General features: G+C 42.8%; 1 protein-coding gene across 4 annotated transcripts in view; it reads left to right on the forward strand.

Moving 5' to 3' along the window:
- The window catches only part of ASTN2 (astrotactin 2), a gene marked incomplete at both ends in the record, with an annotated part of 917,251 nt that overhangs the window by 734,815 nt on the left and 163,425 nt on the right, over positions 1-19,011 (forward strand). The gene's annotated exons all lie outside the window — the stretch shown is intronic.

Consider the following 19,011-nt stretch of genomic DNA (forward strand, 5'->3'; position numbering starts at 1 on the left):
AAAAAAGTCTTAATGATGGAGAATTTGATTAATGCATCAATCTTCTCCCTCCACCTGTTAAATGACCCTTACACAGCCCAAAGCCACAGAGCTTAGCTAAGCACAACTAGTGCTTAAATGACGAAGACTGTGTGTGGCTATTAGCCTTTGGGTGAATAAGAAGAGGCTCCAAATGCAGGAGAAAAAATTGTGTCATGGTGAAGAGCCAGACTGAGCTGGATTTGAGTCCCATCCCTCCTGTTGGTCGTCTGGGTGACCTTTCATTTTACTCATTTATAAAGTAGATGTTACAGTACCTACCCCTATCCATTTGGGGGTTGGGAGTTTCCTTTGGAAGAACTGGGACACCTGGAATCTGTACCAGGTTCTGTCCTTGATTGTTATATGGCATTGGGCATGGATACTTCTACTGTCTTGGTCTGTTTCCTTATCTGTATGACGAAAAGTATGGGCTAACTTTATCCCACAGTCCCTTTTGAAGGTCTAGGGTCAGATCTAGGTTCTGCCCTGAAAATAAGGGAAATATTTTGATGTTGGATGAGGCACCTTGTGACCTGAAATTTATTTTCCATCCAAAGATATTACCAATTTTACTCCTTAAGTTAATATTGGGAAGAGAAAGATTCACATATCTTGTACTCCATCCCAATGACACAGCATTTATGAGTAGAGATGGGTATTAAAATCATACCCTCTGTATAATACAAACAGTAAAACTGAGACCTGGAGACGGGAATGACTTGCTCTAGGACACACAGCCAAGTCTGAATTTGAAGTAGTCAGCCATGGCTTCTGACCTTGGCGATGTCTTTTGTCTCTCTCAGACTCAGTATCCTCATCTGCGAAATGGTGGTAACTTTCCCCATAGGGCTCTCATGTAGAAAAATTAAGAGACTGTTTGCTGGTGTTTTGAAGACTATAAAATACTCTGTAGATCTGGATGCTTTTTTTTTTTTTCTACTGCTCGAGTCCCCTGAATTCCAATAACGTGATATATTTTTTTTTTCCTTTCCGTGCTGCCCTAGGAAGAACCACGTGTAATTTTGGTCTTGTTGTGGTTTTCTAATATTCTAGCAGATCCTTTCCCTCTGCCAGAAAGATTTGTTTGCTCAATTTACACTTCTTGGCTCAAACTGAGAAGAGAATTCCAAATGACTGCTCTTTGAAAAGAAATTAACAGCCAAGATGATCCCCCCGCCCCATTATTGCCACCACAGCTGTGCCCACCACTGTGACCACTACCCTTATCATAACCACCATCACCACTGCTGCAGCAGCATCACCACCACAACCTCTCATTGGGTGTGTATAGATGCTGTGTGAGGAGAGATAATACAGAGGGAGACACAACACAGATTGTACCTTCAAGGACCTCACAGTCTAGGGGATGAGGCAGAAGAGCCACATAAGTAACTAATTGCTTACACATGCTACATTAATTCATGACTTATTTTCAAACAATACAATAGACATTCCAACAGTGTTAGAAAAGAGGGAGAAAGAAACTCTGGTTGGGGGGAGGTAAATCTGGAAAAGGTTCTTGCAGCAGGGAAGGTGGGTGTGTACAGATGGTGGATATAGCTTGAGACTACTCTGTTGATGATAAAGATAATCCTAGGTACCAGATGTACATTATATGCCAAAAACTGTCATGGGCTTTCTGTGCTTTATCTCATTCAATCATCCAAGAACTTCTGAGGGGAATATTATTATCATCCCTATTTAATAGATGAGGAGACTGAGCTTCAGAGAAGCTTGAACCCAAGTCTGTGAGATTCTGAAGCTAATCTAGGCCTGAGTTGGAAAACTCTGGCCCACAGGTGACATCCAGCCTGCCATCTGTTTTTATAAAGTTTGTGACACACCGCCACACTCATCTGTCTACACATCTCTATGTCTGCTTTCCTGCCATGACGGCTCAGTTGAGCAGTTGCCCCAGAGGACAGTAGGACACGCAAAGCCAAAAATATTTACTGTAGTCCTCTGAAAAAAATTTGACAAACCTTGGTCTAGACTAAGGTATATTGGAAAAGAAGAAAGAAAGTTATATCAAATGCTGTGTGACAAACATTTAGAATAGAAGAAAAAAACCCAACAAGCATTGAGTGCCAACTGTATGCCTGGCATTTTTTAAGTGCCTTGTGTGTATTCGTATGTGTTCTCTCACTCTATCCCCTGGCACATTTGCATTATGATGCCCATTTCACAAATTAAAAAAATCTGAGGACTTAGGTAAATAATTCATCTAACATCACACAGCTAGTGACTCTGACCCAGGAAGTCTGTGTCCAAAATGTACGTTTAGTCGATCATTCTTACTACAGGTGTGAAAAATTTGGGAGATATAAAACGAGAAGTGATGTGCAGAAAACTGGGTCACAGAAACTTTGAACGTTGTGCTGAGGGATTGGAGTACCATGTGAACTATAGGGAACTCTTGAAGATTGGGGGTCAAGGGAAAGCCATGACCAGACGTGCATTTTTGGGTAATAACTACATCATCAACAGTGGAAGGGTGAATTGTAGGGACCAGGGCTGGTTTTATGTCAAGGGCTATTAATTTCAGGTCCGCAGATCATTGATTTTGAAGGGTTGTTGGATCTCCATCGCCAGAAGGTTTATGCAGAATTATATATTATTGCATTTTTCTTCTGGGGGAAAAGATACATGGCATCAGCAAATTTTCTAAATGTTTTTGACCCGAACGTTGTAGAACACTAAGAGAAGAGGACTAGTGAGTTGGGGTGTCCACTGCAGAAGTCCATATATGGGATGTCTGGGAGGGTGGGGACTCAATTCAAATAATTTTAACAAATATTTATTAAGGGTCTCCCATGGGCTAGGCACTGTTCTGGGCTTTCGGAATACATCAGGGAGCAAAACGGGGATATATTTCAACCATCTGGAGACTTAATTTCTACTGGAGTGTATGTGGGAGATAGAAAGTAAACAATAAAAATAGTGAAAAGTATAGTATATTGAAAGGCAAAGAGGAGGGGAAGTAAAGCAGAATAAGAGGTCATGAGTGTGGAGTGGAGTGTGGAGACTTGGATCTCAGAACGTCACAAAGTCAATCAGGATCACTTAGGTTGAGAATGGGGGAAGTGTTATTTTAAAAATGCAGATTCCTGGCTTCCTCCTACTGATTCTGTTTCTCTAGAGGAGTGAGGCTGAGAATTGTTATTTTCACAGGCTTCCCAGGTGATTCTGATGCACACTGAGCTTGAGAACCACTACTCAAAACCATTGTTCATATGTCTTTCTCATTCTGATATTCCTTCAGGGAATTCCTTGCTTAGGGATTAAGAAAGTCAAGTACTTATAATCTGGAGTAAATCTCTGCTATTGTGGGCCACTTCCTCTCCATCGGTGCATTATGAGAAGGAGGTGAACTGGCCAGGAACCAGGCTGTCAGGCAGTTCTTGGCAAGAGGGAAGATCAAAGAAAAGAGGGGGATATAATCCACATATTACTCAACACGCTCATGGTCAATTACAAAAGAGGAACTTAATGCTTGGCTTGTCTGCTTGCAAAACTGGAAAACATAGCTATTTCATGAGACCAGAAAACTACCAGATTCAGTAAGATATGCAAGACAAACAGACTTAGCAAATGCAAGCATTTTTGCGTGTCAAGAGTGTAGAGCTTTTTTTTTTCCCCCATGGGACATTGAATTCAGTTAGCAAATGTAATAAAAAGGAGAATCACAGAATGTCTTTTCCTGGTACTTTTAAGAACAACCACTTACTGAGCACTTCAATTGTGCCAGGAGCTCAGCTCAAACACTTTATGTACTTAGTTCACTGAACTCTCTTATCAACCCCACACGATGGGCACTATTATTATCTTTCTTTTCCCCTTGGGAAAAATTGAGGCACAGAGAAGTTAGATCACTTGTCCCAAGATCCTATAAATAAGAACTGGTGGAGCCAGGGTGTGATCTGAGCAGTTCTGCTTTTTCTCATTTTGCTGTAGTCTCTCTCTTAGCTACTTCCCTTCAACTTCTTAATAAAGTGTAAAAAAATGGAAGTCTACTGAGGACACTATCGTTGCCTAATATTACCTTCTTCTGCCACTGTGTCTTCATTTCTTTCACTCCGTGGCCAAAAGATTTGAAAGAATAGACTACCTCTGCTGTCTACACTGATTCACCCCCATTCATTCCAGGGCTGGCTCCCTCCACCCAGTGGAAATACAGTAGCTTCTCTTCATGTGTAACCCATGCAGACACCACATTTGCCATAAATGACTTTGCCTCTCTTTTGATAGGCACCTTTGGATTTCCATCTCAGTTCTTGTAGTCTGGAAACCAGCGAGACATCCCTGATACCTGTTTGTCCTTCCTCCTGCGCTCACTCCCCACCCCCCACCCCCCCAAACTATAGCTCATTAACAAACCTTGTAGAATTGTCTCCTTAGGAATTTCTCAAATACGCCCACTTTTACCCACTTTGGTCCAAGTCTTGACTGAACTGTTGCAGCAGCTTCCTAACCGGCTACCAGTGACCCTCACCTCCTCTAATTCATTTTCTTCCTGGGAACCAGAGTGATATTTTCAAAGTTAAAACTTGCTCACATCACTTTTCCAATGAAAACCCTTAACTGGCCTCCAGCTGCTCTTGGGATCCAGACCCAGGTGCTTACCGTGGCCTGCAAGGGGCTGCGCTTCTCACTTCTTACAAATCCTGATCTTCAACTTTCCGGAACTGTGCTTTGTGATGCCAGAGAGCCTTGGTACATGCTGTTCCCTCTACTTTGAACTTGTTTTACCCTCCCCCTCCTTTCTCCTTTCCACTGACTTGACTGCTGTTCATCCACCAGATCGCTGAGGCTTCTAGATTGGATAAGATCCCCCTGTTTGTTTATTGGTTTACTTTCTTGAGGCTTTTTATCTCTCTTTCATAGCAGTTATCCTCATTTCTCATTATACTTTTTTTTTTTTTTTTTTTTTTTGCGGTATGGGGGCCTCTCACTGTTGTGGCCTCTCGCATTTGCGGAGCACAGGCTCCAGACGTGCGGGCTCAGCGGCCATGGCTCACGGGCCCAGCCGCTCCGCGGCATGTGGGATCTTCCCAGATCGGGGCACGAACCCATGTCCCCTGCATCGGCAGGCAGACTCTCAACCACTGCGCCACCAGGGAAGCCCTCTCATTATACTTTTATGTATGTTTTCTAATTGTTTGATTAATGTCTGTATCTCCTCCTCCTCCACATTTTATTATTTTGTTTTATCACGACAATATTGCCAATGCAGAGGGAAGAGCAGATAAACTCAGGAATGAAGGCGTCTAGTCCAACCCTGGTCTACTTCTTGTTCCTTTCTGCCACACCTCACAAATGTTACAGAGCCTGTGTTTGAACATTCCCAGTAACAGCTTGCTCAGTGGCCCCTAAGCATCCTGTTTCCCTCACTTCTGGAATATCCATTCTGATATTGAGTCAAAATATTTTCCTGTACATTAAGAGGTAAACTGCATAAGACCAGGGTCCGGACAAACTTTTGTTCAGCATCGCACCAACAGCTTCTACTATAGTGTCTGACTCATAGTAGAAGTTCAATAAATATATTTTTCATGAGAATAACTAAATGAATGTGTGAAAAATGAATGACCACCTTGCATCCACACGCTTGCGTGGTGCTTTCACATACACTAACTCCCTTAATTCTTTCAATAGTCCTATGAAGGTAGCAGTGTTTATTTTCACTTTACAGATTAGGAAACTGAGGCTCACAAAGAGTGGGCACCACCCTCTGAAGCCCCACAGGGCTACCAAATGTCAGAGCTGGGGCTGGAATCCCTTTTCCAGCTGTCCCACAAGCACTCATCCGTCATACAACCATCATTTATCTGGGTGGGTGTCGTGCAAAGCAGCCAGGGTAATGCTGGGTTTCCAGGAACAGAGCAAGCTGCAGGCCCCGTCCCTGCTGGAGCTCATCCCTGTTCACAGGGGGCTCTTCTTGGGTCATTAGGCAACTTCAGTCAGCAGTGATGCTAAGGGCGTAGAGAGAATTTACCACCAAGTCAACTCTCTCTGCCTATTTCTCTCTAATCTTAGGAGAAAAAAATCGTTCCAGATGTGCCTCCCAATTCACCAGGCAGATGCGGTTGAAAGCAGCATGAGTTTGTACCATTACACAGTTGGTAAATCTGTACAGAGCCTTCTCTAGTCAACAGAGTCATGTCATTCCTTGAGTTTCTGAGCAGAAGGGTCCCAGACCATAAATTTAAGTCCCGAGAAGAGGAGAAACCCTCAAGTAATTAGCTTCTTCTTGAAACTACATGTTTCTTTTCTTTTTTAGATTCATCTCCAAATTTTCCCACTTGGGGGAGCATTGTCAAATTCCTGGATTTTCTGCTACCTAACTCCAAACCAATTTAGTTTAGAAAAGTATAGCATGTACAAAGCTAAAGTGACTAGTATAATGAACCTCCATGTACGTATCTTCTTCTAGTTTCAATTATAATCAACTTACTGCAGGCCTGCAGCCCCGGCTCTGTCCCCTCGAACACTATATAATTTGATATGTAAATGTTAAAGTTCGTATTTCTAAAATATAAGGACTCCAAAAATATCAATATCATTGCCTTGCCTTCCAAACTAACAATTCCTCTACACCATCAAATATCTAGTCATTGTTCATGTTTACTAGATTGTCTTATATTTTTGGTACCAGTTTGTTCAGATTGGGATCTAAATAAGATTCAAACGTTATGATTGGCTGATAATTAAGTCTCCTTTAATCTATAGGTTTCTTCCTCCAACTCTTTTTATTCCTTGTGATATTTTATCAAGAAAACTGGGTATAGTTCCCAGGGGATTTTGCTCATTGCAGCCCCATGGTATTATTTAGCATGTTCCTCTACCCCTGTAATTCCTGTAAGTTGGTAGTTAGGTCTAGAGGCTCGACCAGGCTTGATTTTTTGGCAGTCCACCACAGCCAGTATTGATAGACTTGTAGACCAAAGTGATCTAAAAGAACAGTTTTGTCTTTGATGCCGGTCAAATCTGTCATCAAGTCCTGGCTGTTCCCTTTCTCCTGTGTGACTTTTGGCAAGGGATTCTGAGCCTTAGTTCCCTCAGATGTGTTGTGGGGCTAATAACAATAATAATACCTAATTTCTGAGGCTATTGTATTAAATGAGATGGGCATCTAACACGCTTAGCCTTGTGCCTGGTGCATAGCGAGTGCTGAGTATAGACAAGCTCTTACTTGTCTTCTCCTTCCTCCCTGTTCTTCCCCTTGTCCCTCCTCCTTCATCTCTCCCACGTTTCAGTATTGTATTTTATGATCAAAGCTGTGTGTGTGAGAAAGAAAGAGAAGACAGACTCAGAATGGAAGAGGTTCTCCAGGCATCTCGTCCAGCCCTAGTCTGTTGCTCGATTCTTTGCACCCATACCCTGAAGGAGCCTGTGTTGGATACTCCCAGGAACAGCTTGCTCAGTGATCCCTAAGCAGCCTGTTCTCTCACTACTAGAATATCTTTCTTTATATTGAGTCAAATTATTTTCCTGTACATGCCCTGTCTTTGTTTCCAGTTCCATCCATCAACACTATACTGAGATGGACTTACCTATTGACTTTCCAGACAGAACATATGTTTTGGAATCAGAGAGATGAGGATTCGAATACCAGCTTTGCTACAAAATGTCTTTGTGCCTTTGGGCACAGTACTTAAGTTTTTAAGCTTCTTTTTTCTCATGAGTAAAATGGGATTAATAATGTCTACCTTATAGAATTGTTTTGCAGATTAACAAATGATCCACGTAAGGTGCTTAGCAGCAACGTTTGGCTTATAGAAGCAGCTCGATGAAAGTTTGTCCGCTCTCCTAGTTCTAAGTGCCAGCCTTCCAGGTGTTTGATGACATCTTTGGTCTCCGTTGGACTTTTCTTCTGGTAATCATGCCCGGTTCCTGTAATTGTTTTTCATCACGAGTCTGTTTCTTATCTCAGACTCAGTCTTATCCCAGCCATTCTGAGTATTAGCCTCTGAAAGAACTCAGTACGCCTGTGTCCTTCTTGATGTACGCTTTATGAAGAAAGAAGTTAGAATACACAGAGACTGCTTTACTTGCCTGCAGAATTAAGGGTAGAATCCAAGTTTCTTGCTTCCAGACTTTGGGATCTGCCCTGGGTCACAATAGCTTCTATCTTTACTGTCATGCTCATAGTATTCAAAATATGATTTTTGGCTCGCTAAAGGAAACGGGAGCTCAGAGGGAAAATCTCGTATCCGTGTCACAAGCCAGTAGTTATGGAACCAGAATTTAAACCCTTGTCTGTGTGGCCCCATAGCCTGTGGTCTCAACACGTAAGCTATAGAGACTACCGCATCATTGGTCCTTCCTCTACTCTTGGACATGGACAAGCTATTCCATCATCAAGTAGCTTTTCTTGGAATCCAGAGTCACCTCCTGTCACTATCTTTTTCCTCACCTTTCCTTGATGATAAAACATCTTGCTCCATTCTTACCTTTTGGTCACTTCTCAGCCCTTTTAGAAGCTGACTTTTGTTACACCATCTGCTTGAAGTTCTTGTCTTAAAACTCAACAAGGACCTGTTTACTCAAGCCAACACCCTCTTCTCAACCCTTTTTTAGACGCATCAATCCATTCTTAAAAGAGCTTGGGCTTGGCTCCTTCAACTTTAGTTTGCCCAACCTGAATCCTTTCCAGAAATTATCGCTTCCCTTCAGAAACTCTGAGGGAATGCCAGGAAGTGGAAGCATGGTAGCTGCTTGGGGGTGGGGGATCGTACGTTAGTGAGACTCTGTCCATCCCTCCATGGTGCTTCTCCCATAGTTGTTTCTTGAATGTGCGGATCCCATTTTGAATGGAACGGGAGAAAATGGGAATTTAGATATATGTCTAAGGTAGGCATATTGGTATAGCTCTATACTTATATATATAGATAGATAGCTTTATTTACTTTTTTTTTTTTTTTCTTTTCAGGGAGTTATATTAGTTACATTCAAAGTAAACAGACTTCTTAGTGAGATTTTGAAATTTTAGGTGCTTTAGTGAGCTGTAATTGAAAGGGCCCAAGTTTTGGAGTCAGTCAGATCTAGATTTGAATTCCAAATCTGCTTACCTGTTGGATGTTACCTGCTTACCTGTAGTGAACAGGTGACTTAGCCTACCCGAACTTCATTTTCTTATCTGTCAGATGGGGATGATAAGAAGACTAGCTGCCTGGGTTGCTTCTGCGTATTATATCAGATGACAGATGTAAAGAAGGGCAGTATAAGAATCAGATAGACCTAGGCTTACATTCTCACTTTACCAGATATCCTGGAGCTATAAGTTAAATACTCAGAATCTCAGTGAGGATGGTCACAGTATTTAACTCACAGAGTTGTTGTTAGGTTGTGTAAGATTATATATGCAGAGCACTTATCAATGCCTAGAATGATTAGAAGCTCGATCAATATGAGTTGCAGCTTCTTTCCTCTACCTTTGTCTTCTTCATCTTCCTCCTCTTTCTCTTTCTCTTCCTCCTTCTCTCTTCTGCTTCTGCTATTGCTTCTGATTAAAGCATCCAGCACAGGGTAGGTGTACAATAATTGTAATTGCTTTACCTTCAGGCATCAGCCAATTAAAAAACTGCAAGGGTAGTCAGTTCACAGAGACGAGGAAAGGCATGCTTCCCCAAAGTAAAGGTAATCTTGCCGTCTCTGATAGTTGGTTCTAATGACATATTTTTCCCCATTGTAAAAATGTTAAAAAGAAGAAAAATAATTCTGAGCATAGATGTGCCTAGAATCACTGTTGCCTGTAAATAACTTTACTACATTCATAATAAACAATAATAATTCATAATAACTATCTTCCATTTAGAGAATATCCAAGTTTAAAAGCTTTGTCAAGTACTCTTTAATTATCAAATATATGTATAAGTGTGAACATATATGTGGTTCTGGCATTATTCTAGGCACTTTATAAATTATTCTTTTGCCATTCTTTATTGAGGTAGGTATTAATACATCTCCATTTTACACATGTGGGAATGAAGCATAGAGAACTGAAGTCACTTCTATCAAGTTTGCTCCGTGATGACACTAAGACTTGAACCCAGGGGTTTGGTTCCAAGGATCGTATTCTTAACCTCCATGCTCTGCCACCCCTCCAGCATTTGTAACGTCCTTTGCTAGATCAAGGGATCAAGACTTCTCAGATTCCAGCTTGTCAGCTTGGAAATATGGCTACAATGAACCTGCTAGGAATCTCCCTTTCCATAATTTTTTAGCCAGATTTCCAAGGCACCTTCTCAAAGGCAAAGATAAACTCAGTATGGGTCTAGACAGCATGTCCCCTCCTCTCCTCCGACCTTTCTTTCCCTGCCCCTACCCACAGGCCCAACCATGGAAGCCCCACCAGCTGGAGAGACCACCTCCCTCAGATGCCTCCTAAGGGAAAATGGATGTACTGGAAAAATGAGGTCACCAGTGGCCACAGAAGGGAAATTTTGCAGCCCTTTACTCAGGAACTCACCACTAGCTTCAGCTAGCGTTTAGCAACATAAACTCCACAGTCTTGGACAGATCCTCCACTTGAAAGCTTCCCACCTGCCTCTCATCTCCAGATGTTCTCACCACAAGGGGAGAGGAGTTACTGTCAAAGGACAGCAGGCCTTAGAAGACAGGTCTTGTCTATTGGGTGGGGCTGGGATCCTTGGCTAAAGGCTTCCCTTAGGAAAAGTGTGTGAGTTCCATCCAGGTTTCCCCTTCCAGGACTGAGTGGGCCAGGAGCAATGTCTTGTAGGAGACAGGCTGAGAGGAGGAGCCATCCTCTGAAGAACTTGGATTTGTACAGGACTGAGAAGCCCTTGGCAGTTCAAGGTCACAGGGCAAGATGCCTTGGGAAGATGACTCACGATTAGATGTATGAGGCTACTGATATGGCTGTGTCTTCTCTCTGGAGTTATAACTGATGTTCCCTATTGCTCATTCATCACTTTCACAATTGCTATCAGCTCAGTGACAGGCAGGACAAATGGTCTGGAGACAGTTTGGAACAATGTAAGCACAATCTGTTGCCCTGATGACTGAGCAGGTCTACTAGGATAACATAGATTAGACATCCAAAGGGCTCTCAGTCTTCTAGTCCTCAGAATTTACCATTCATTCGTGCAACACTAAGTCATACGACAGACATTTATGGAGTACCTTCTTTGGGCCAGGCCTTGTGTAGGAGCTTCTGATAAAATAAGGCAAAGAACTCAAAGTTCAGTGGAGAGGACAGGTATGCAAATAAATAGTTCTATAAAATATTGTGGTTCACTAACTGATGTGTTGTCCAAGGTGCAGTGGAGGCCTTCAGTTCTGTTGGGAAATCAGAAAAGAGTTTCAGAGAAGATTGCAGTTGTAGTGGGTCTTAAATAATGAGTATGATTTGATCAAAGGTAGAATGGAGTCAAGGCATTATACGCTGAGGGAAATCATGTGCAAAGACACAGTGGCATCAAAGTGTGTTGCCTATCTGGTCCATGGCAGGTGGTTTAATGTAGATGTTATGTAGGACCAAGGAAGACTATAGTTGTGGGAGATGAGCTAAGGAGATTGTGTGGCATCCCTGTGTGCCAGGCTAGGAAACAGAATCTTTATACTTATCTCAGTCATAGCTCTTTTATTGGTAAAAAGAGAAACCCACTGAAACAGTCTAAGCAAAAAAATGGAGAAATTATTATAATGATACAGTGATTTCTCATGTAACTCAAGGACAGAGAGCGCAGCTGAGCTACCAGCATCCAGGAAGCCACTGTCAGCAGTAATCCTGGAGCCTGACGTTCTGTTTCCCTCTGCAGTTGATTGGTGTCTGTCTCTCTCCTCTCTCTCCTCTCTCTCCTCTCTCTCCTCTCTCTCCTCTCTCTCCTCTCTCTCCTCTCTCTCCTCTCTCTCCTCTCTCTCCTCCTTTCCTTCCTCCCCCGCCTCCCACCTTTTCTGGTTTCCATCCATGTGGCTCAGCATGACAAGCCCAGCCTAGCCAAGCCTAGCCTTGCATCTCATACCAGTTCAAGCACTCAGAGAGAGCAATGAACATTTGAATCTAAATTCCCAGGGAAAATATGTGATTGTTCCAGTTTGGGCCAGTTTTGGTCCCACTACTCTTGGCCAAAACAACAGGGTTATTCTTGTTTAGTTCAGATATGCACACCAAACCATCCCTTGCATCTGATAACCTGAAGCATATCTATTAAAAATCCTGTCAGTATTTATTCTCAAACTGAAGTACCCTGACTCAGGGGGATACACTATGATATGCCAGGATATATCTAAAGCCACAGGATAAAGTGATCAGAGATTCTTGAACTTAATAATACCTAAGAATTACTTGGGAGTGTATTCAGTCATGGGTTCTGTAGCACCTCTCCCAAGATTCCGATTCAGTGGGTTGAGTTTGGCCTGGGAATCTGAATTTCTAATACGTGTTTCAGGCCATTAATGAGGCAAGAGGGCCAGGAATCATACTATGAGAAACACTTTGGGGAAAACTCCATTGTTTTAATATTAAAAGCAATCAAAGTCTATTGTGGAGTGTAATTTGCATAAATATTTAAGAAAGAGTCTTCAAAGTAATTTTGCACTTGTTCCTTCTGATCTTTGGGATGCTTTGTACAAAAAGCTCAAAAGCCCTTCCATGTTTTACTGGAGGGTGTGGAAGGTTTTTGGGTCAAGAACTTTGGCTCTTAGATCTCCTGGGCTGGTCTCAGGAGTAAAGTGAGCATCTAGTAGGAGTATGGCAGAGGTTAAGAGCCCAGGATTATCCTGAGGCCCCAGGCAAAGGAGAAATCTTCCAAGCTAAGCCAACAGGAGGCAAAGGGACAGAGATGTGACAGGATTAGGGTTCTTAACATTAATTAACTTATGCCAGACTAATTGATTAATCAATTACTGGGCCCCTACTCTGTCAGGCACTAGGAATTAAATGGTAAACAAAGTAGACAGGGCTCCAACCTCAATTTGTACAGTCTGTTAGGAGAGACAGACAAGCAATGACACAGACAATAAAATACAACACAGGAAAATAAGTTTTGTAATAGGGGAAGGTGGGAAGAGATGTGTTACAAAGGAAGGGTTCTATCCCAGGGACCAGGGACTGCAAGAGGTGGTCTCCAAGCTGAGAGCTGATGGACTGGTCAGTGGGGGAAATTATTAGATGGGGGAAGAGTGTTCCAAGGAGAGAAAATAGCATGTAAGAGGCGAGAGGTGAGAAAGAATAGCTGGAAAATAGGGTGTAAAAAGCATGGTGGGGCTTCCCTGGTGGCGCAGTGGTTGGGAGTCCGCCTGCTGATGCAGGGGACACGGGTTCGTGCCCCGGTCCAGGAAGATCCCACATGCTGCGGAGCGGCTGGGCCCGTGAGCCATGGCCGCTGAGCCTGCGCGTCCAGAGCCTGTGCTCCGCAACGGGAGAGGCCACAACAGTGAGAGGCCCGCGTACCGCAAAAAAAAAAAAAAAAAAAACCATGGTGGCAGGAGGTGATGTGTTGGAATCTGAGTCACCCTAGGTTGGTGACATTGTGCAAGTCACCTGATCACACGAGCCCAATTAATTAATTTGGCTGCACTGGGTCTTAGTTTCGGCCTGTGGGATCTTCACTGCGGCGTGCGGGGATCTTTAGTTGCGACATGCATGCGGGATCTAGTTCCCCGACCAGGGATCGAACCCAGGCCCCCTGCATTGGGAGCGTGGAGTCTTAAACATTGGACCACCAGGGAAGTCCCCAGATCTTTTTAAAGTTTCAACTTTTTCAAAGATTGCATGGAGACAATGCAACCTAATATACGGGCTTATTATGAGGATTAAATTAGCTCGCAGTGGTAAAACATTCAGGTTTTGGAATTTGACACATTTAAGTTAGAATTTTGCTCTGCCAAATATTGGCTATGTGACATGGGCAAGGAACCCAGACTCCCTGAGGCCTCAGTTTCATCTTCTGTGTAATGGGAGTGATAGAGGTACTGAATCGTGGCATTGCTGTGCAAATGAAATAACTCCTCATGGCAAACACGGAGCACTGTGTGTGGCATATAGGTTTGCTCAAAAATGCTCCCTGTTATTTTTAATGCTTTAAAACCCAGCACTTCATCCTCTACGTGAGATGGATGGGAGCTAAGATATGGAGTGAACTGACAGGAAAAATAGCTCCTTGCCTGAGAATCAAATAACTGTATCATCCTGTCTCTGTACATCTTGGGAAACAGACAGCTGACAGAGCCCTGTGTAGGAACATCTCAGTGGGTTGTATATTTATTTCTCTAATATTTTTTCATTAGCAGAGGTAAGTGTGGCAAGAAGGGGTTTGGCTGCCCCTAAACGTCTTCCCCCTGTCACCCAGATTAACAAGCTGTTCTGTCAGGCGCTCATCATTCAGGCGAGAATGGCTTGAAAAGCAAACTTTATCCTGACAGGGGAAATTAGATGTCGTTCCTGTGATTTATAGAGCTATAGATTGAGCTGCGCAATTTCTCATAAGGAAATGGGTCCTTGCCTATTAGTACTCCTTTACTGTGTGGCCTTGTGAGTGGGGGGATCTAACTCAGAGGCTGAAACTGAGGGGTAGGGTAAGGGAGGTCAGGGGGCAAAGCTTGGGATTCAGAGTTAGAGGCCCTCTGCTCTGCTGCATTCAATCTGGGGGACCTGGGCTGGTATCTCTTCTCTGATCCTACATTGGCTCATCTGTACGGATTACTGGGAACAGTAAGAGCTGCCGTATCCACAGGTTGCTAGGAGTCTTATAGGAGCTAAGAGACAGATGTCCCAGCCCCAGACCTAGAGTAAAGAAATGCGTAATAGGGGTGTCTCTCTTCTTCATCCCACTGCCCCCTTTCCTCAAAAACCATCAATGACATGCTCATCGTCTGTGGGGCCTCTTCTACAGAGAAGATGTTAACTGGCAGGTTTTTTTTGTTTTTTAACATCTTTATTGGAGTATAATTGCTTTACAATGATGTGTTAGTTTCTGCTTTATAATAAAGTGAATCAGCTATACATATACATATATCCCCATATCTCCTCCCTCTTGCATCTCCCTCCCTCCCACCCTCCCTATCCCACCCCTCTAGGTGGTCACCATGCACCGAGCTGATCTCCCTGTGCTATGTGGCTGCTTCTCACTAGCTATCTATTTTACATTTGGTAGTGTATATATGTCCATGCCACTCTCTCACTTCATCCCAGTTTACCCTTCCCCCCATGTCCTCAAGTCCATTCTCTACATCTGCATCTTTATTCTTGTCGTGCCCCTAGGTTCTTCAGAACTTTTTTTTTTTTTTTTTTTTTTTTTTAGATTCCATATAAATGTGTTAGTGTACGGTATTTGTTTTTCTCTTTCTGGCTTACTTCACTCTGTATGACAGACTCTATGTCCGTCCACCTCATTACAAATAACTCAGTTTTGTTTCTTTTTATGGCTGAGTAATATTCCATTGTATATATGCGCCACATCTTCTTTATCCATTCATCTCTCAATGGACACTTAGGTTGCTTCCATGTCCTGGCTATTGTAAATAGAGCTGTAATGAACATTGTGGTACATGACTCTTTTTGAATTATGGTTTTTTCAGGGTATATGCCCAGTAGTGGAATTGCAGGGTCATATGGTAGTTCTATTTTTAGTTTTTTAAGGAACCTCCATACTGTTCTCCATAGTGGCTCTATCAATTTACATTCCCACCAACAGTGCAAGAGGGTTCCCTCTTCTCCACACCCTCTCCAGCATTTATTGTTTGTAGATTTTTTGATGATGGCCATTCAAACTGGTGTGAGGTGACACTTCATTGTAGTTTTGATTTGCATTTCTTTAACAATTAGTGATGTTGAGCATCCTTTCATGTATTTGTTGGCAATCTGTATATCTTCTTTGGAGAAATGTCTATTTAGGTCTTCTGCCCATTTTTGGATTGGGTTGTTTGTTTTTTTGATATTGAGCTCCATGAGCTGCTTGTAAATTTTGGAGATTAATCCTTTGTCAGTTGCTTCATTTGCAAATATTTTCTCCCATTCTGAGGGTTGTCTGTTTGTCTTGTTTATGGTTTCCTTTGCTGTGCAAAAGCTTTTAAGTTTCATTAGGTCCCATTTGTTTATATTTGTTTTTATTTCCATTTCTCTAGGAGGTGGGTCAAAAAGGATCTTGCTGTGATTTATGTCATAGAGTGTTCCGGCAGGAGTTTTAGAAATAGGCTTTATTTTTAAGAGAAGTTTTAGGTTCCCAGCAAAATCCCAGTGTAAAGTGCGAAGAGTCCCCATACACTCCCTCCCCTGCAGAGAGTCCTCCCACACCACAGTAATGCATTTGTTACAGTCAGTGAACTGACACTGACACATCATTATCACCAAAAGTCCAAAGTTTACATGAAGGTCCACTCTTGGTGTGCACTCTGTGAGTTTTGACAAATGTATAATGATGTGTATCCACTGTGATAGTATCATACAGAACAGGTTAACTGCCCTAAAATCCTCTGCACTCCCCCTGTTCATCCTTCCCTTCCCCCTACCCCTGCCAACCACTGATCTTTTACTGTCCCCATGGTTTTGCCTACTGGCATGAATGTTTAAGAATGCCAGGCAGTATATCTGGGATGAGAACTTTTAAAGGGGGTGGGAAAATTGTGGACAGCTTTGAGAAAAAGCAAAATCCAGAGCACAAATCCGAAAATGATTAGAACCAGCAATGCTGTGGAATGTATGTCCAAGTTGAAGAAAATACAGGTGATAATAAGGTCCAGAGAGGGTAAATGACTTACTGAGGTCACACAGCAAGTTAGGCAGAAAATGTTAGAGTTCCCTGGGATTCTCGTGTCTGAGCTCTGTAGCCTCTTCCTGTGAGACTTTATTCACTCCTGAGGCTTCTGTTACATTGAACTATATAACATTGCTCACATTTGACTTGAATGTAAATGGCAGTTACCTATAGCATTTTCATTGGCCCATTCCCTTAGGTACAGTGAAAAATCTCAGTATATGCTAAAGGTGGGGGGAATCAGGAACATAAATAACATTTTTTAAAAAATGAATTGTGTGTTTGGAGGCTTTGCGTTTTAGAGCACAGGCTCTAGAGCCAGACTCCCTGGGTTCAAATCCTGGCTGTGCCACTCACTAGCCCTAGGATCTTGGGCATCAATGTAAAATGGAACATAATAATCATGCCTACCTCACAGGTTGTTGGGAGAATTAGATGAGTTAACATGTCTAAAGTACTTAGGGTTGTTGTGAGAAGGAACACATATAAAGTGTTTAAAACAGTGCTTGGCTTGTAGTAAGCACTCAATAAATGTTAAGTGCTGTTACTAATATCCTCTAGTTAGTGAGAATATTGTTCATGATAGTAGGATCGAATGACCTGTGTTCAAATCCTTGTTCTACCACTTTTTAGCTGGGTGACTTTGAATAGGGTGTTTCACCCTTCAGACCTCAGTTTCCTCACCTGTAAAATGGGGATGGTAACAGCAGAATCTGCTTCATAAGGCTATTGACAGGATTGAATGAGATAATGTGTATTAAAATGCTTATGACACTCTCAGTAAATGTTGCCATTATGTTTGTTTCCTATCTAAAAGCATAACAGATTAGTGGCTTGAAGCCAGTTCCAAAGGTAAGCAGCCTTATATAGTGAATATTAGTTGATATGAAAAACTTAGTTTATTTTCTGACAGATTCTTGTGGTGTAAACTTGGACAGGTCGCTTTTCCTTTTGGGCCCCTTAGTCTGTGCAAAGTTGTGAAGGCCAGTTTCACCTTTCAGGACTCTTTCAGGTCTGAAATGCCAGGGATCTGGGGCAATGAGTATGTGTGTATGCACTTCAGAGCCCTCTAACTCCTGGGATAAGTATGTAATTTAAGGTGTCTACTTCCCTTTGATCAGCTGCTCCCTAGTTGCTACCTCTTCTAAGTAATCTTTCAGGATTATTCAGAAGTGAATTACCTGCGGTTCCAGTTATTCATTCCTACGCAATCACCAAAACAATGATCATTTTATTATTGTCTTTAATGGTTCTGGGGGTTGACGGGGCTGAGCTGGGCACTTCTGACTTGGTTCCCTCATGTGGCTGCAGTCAGCAGGTGTCTATGGCTCACCCATCTGGCAGATGACCTTGGCTGTTGGCTGGGTCCTCAGCTAGGTCTGTTGCCTGGAATACCTACATGTGGCCTTTCCATGTGGTCTGGGCTTCCTCGCAGCATGGTGGTTGGGCTCTAAGAGTGAGCATTCCAAGAGACATCATGTGGAAGCTGCCAGTTTCTTAAGGCCTGAGCCCCGAAATTGAAGCAGCCGTACTTACTTTGATCAAGCAGTTGTAGAGCCCAGACTCAAGGGGAGAGAACCTGGATCCCGCCTCACGGTGAGGGAAATGTCAGAGATATTTAGGGTCATGTTTTAAAGTCACCACACCTGCCTTCCTGCTCTGTTTGGGAATAAGAAATCTTAGGTCAACTAACATTACCCACTTCTCTTCCCAAATGTTCTCACACATGCTGCTTAAGTATGCAGTCATCGATTTGTAACGAGATGACCAGTTAATCTCCTCACTGTCAGGACACACCAGCATTACTTATTTTTTTCCCGAAGAATGGGGGCTCCAGCCCCCTGGTCTCCAACTCCTGTAACTACCAGGGCAATGAGTGATTCGCATCTCCTATAGCCACTCTAGGGGGTGTGCTGATGACTGAATGGCAGGTGGCTCAGGTAGATCCTATCCGAGAGGTCCACGCCAGGTTGTAAATGACTATTTCTGCCTCTGCACAAGCACTGCTATGATGTCCTCGTCAACCCTTCTATATGTTCATCAATCCTAGTCCCTCCTGACCAATCAAATGTGGTCAGAGTGGGCTCAGGAATTAGTCTTCCTACAAAACTAGAATGTCACCCACTTCCCTTCCTCCCATCTCTCTCTAGGAACATAGGAGCATGTTATTTTAGACCCAAGTACTTCCTGGGCAAAGAACTATCAACCTACTCTCCTCCAAGCAGTAATCCCAAATGCCTCCAAAAGGGATTCTACTTCCATACACCACCCT

This window comes from Leucopleurus acutus (assembly GCF_964270905.1).
Source record: "Leucopleurus acutus genome assembly, chromosome: 7".
NCBI lineage: Eukaryota > Metazoa > Chordata > Mammalia > Artiodactyla > Delphinidae > Leucopleurus > Leucopleurus acutus.